The following is a 2,500-nucleotide window of genomic DNA, read 5'->3' on the forward strand; positions in this document are numbered from 1 at the left end:
ACACTGCAGATGTCCACCGCGCTTCGCACCGGGCTCGGCTGAACCAACTTTGGCCGCCAGGCGCCGCGTGCAGGGTGCGCCGCAGCGTAGCTGCGCCGCCTGCCGAGCCCGTCGGCTGGCGCTCCTGCCACTCGGCGCCCCCCACCAGCCGCCTGTTGCGCGTGCGCCCACGCAGCGCGCGGCCAACACGCCGGGCGGCCCCCCTTCACCGGCCGGGAACAGTCCCACCAAGCCACCGCCGCGTATCGCTTCATACCCACATGGGCCTAGTCACGTGTGTGGATGTGGCGGGTACCGCTGAAACAACCGGTTAATAGCTGTACCGATCGTCGCCATCACAGATTCACCTCCAGCGTGAACAACCGCTCAACAACGGATTTCCAGTTCATTTGCGTATCTTGGGCAGTAAACGTAGATGTCCACCTACATTTGCGAATTCAACAATTCTTGCATGCCAGGATGTCATGTGTCACGACACGCTACATCAGACCACATACACACTGCGACATGTGCAGAAGAGAACACGTGGAAGGTGGCCCGCGCACGTATGCGATGTCCCTTCCGCGATCCACTGTCAACCGGCATCTGCGGCATGTCCCAGATATGGAACGCGGTCCACCAGGGTAGCACTTTGTGTGAGGCAATACGACAAAGTCGGAATACACGCGTCACTACATCACACGGCTCACGCTGACCTGACCTGACTCACCGCACCACCACCCCCAGCGACCCAGGGTGACATACAATGCGTTCGTACGTTCCTCCCACACGCCTCTACGGCGTACCACAGTGCAACCTAGCTGTTATTGGGAGACGAGACAAGTAGCATCGAGCACAACATATGGAAATTGAGATTCGACACCGTTGGGCACAGCCAGCGTACGGTCACACGTATCACACTACTTCACTCTGTACGTAACTACCGATGATCGGTACAGCGTGTGGGTTACGCGTACGACATCAGCGGACAATGGACACAGACCATACCACGACGTACACTGAGGGCGTCGACATCTGAACGCAACTGAACAGCTGCGAGGCTCATTTAACACTCAAACGCCAGACCGACCAGCTTGAGAGGACGGAGACACAAAGAGAGGGGCAGAGGGGGGGGGGCGATATAGTCCTATTGCAGTACAATTGACAGTGGATAGCGGGAATATGTGGAAAGTAAGCAACACTCGCAAGACATCTACATGAGGATAACAACGACACCAGAGATTCCGAGCAGTGAACTATGTTAGGCAAAGGGACAACGTGGGTTAGGTTAAGGGACAACGTGGGTTAGGTTAAGGGACAACGTGGGTTAGGTTAAGGGACAACGTGGGTTAGGTTAAGGGACAACGTGGGTTAGGTTAAGGGACAACGTGGGTTAGGTTAAGGGACAACGTGGGTTAGGTTAAGGGACAACGTGGGTTAGGTTAAGGGACAACGTGGGTTAGGTTAAGGGACAACGTGGGTTAGGTTAAGGGACAACGTGGGTTAGGTTAAGGGACAACGTGGGTTAGGTTAAGGGACAACGTGGGTTAGGTTAAGGGACAACGTGGGTTAGGTTAAGGGACAACGTGGGTTAGGTTAAGGGACAACGTGGGTTAGGTTAAGGGACAACGTGGGTTAGGTTAAGGGACAAATTGAGTTACGTTAAGGGACAAATTGAGTTAGGTTAAGGGACAAATTGAGTTAGGTTAAGGGACAAATTGAGTTAGGTTAAGGGACAAATTGAGTTAGGTTAAGGGACAAATTGAGTTAGGTTAAGGGACAAATTGAGTTAGGTTAAGGGACAAATTGAGTTAGGTTAAGGGACAACGTGGGTTAGGTTAAGGGACAAATTGAGTTAGGTTAAGGGACAAATTGAGTTAGGTTAAGGGACAAATTGAGTTAGGTTAAGGGACAAATTGAGTTAGGTTAAGGGACAAATTGAGTTAGGTTAAGGGACAAATTGAGTTAGGTTAAGGGACAAATTGAGTTAGGTTAAGGGACAAATTGAGTTAGGTTAAGGGACAAATTGAGTTAGGTTAAGGGACAAATTGAGTTAGGTTAAGGGACAAATTGAGTTAGGTTAAGGGACAAATTGAGTTAGGTTAAGGGACAAATTGAGTTAGGTTAAGGGATAATCTGGTACAACCACAGTTAGGTTAAGCGATAATCTGGTACAGCCACAGTTAGGTTAAGCGATAATCTGGTACAGCCACAGTTAGGTTAAGCGATAATCTGGTACAGCCACAGTTAGGTTAAGCGATAATCTGGTACAGCCACAGTTAGGTTAAGCGATAATCTGGTACAGCCACAGTTAGGTTAAGCGATAATCTGGTACAGCCACAGTTAGGTTAAGCGATAATCTGGTACAGCCACAGTTAGGTTAAGCGATAATCTGGTACAGCCACAGTTAGGTTAAGCGATAATCTGGTACAGCCACAGTTAGGTTAAGCGATAATCTGGTACAGCCACAGTTAGGTTAAGCGATAATCTGGTAAAACCACAGTTAGGTTAAGCGATAAAG

This window comes from Schistocerca gregaria, unplaced genomic scaffold (genome assembly GCF_023897955.1).
Source record: "Schistocerca gregaria isolate iqSchGreg1 unplaced genomic scaffold, iqSchGreg1.2 ptg000846l, whole genome shotgun sequence".
NCBI classification, from domain to species: domain Eukaryota; kingdom Metazoa; phylum Arthropoda; class Insecta; order Orthoptera; family Acrididae; genus Schistocerca; species Schistocerca gregaria.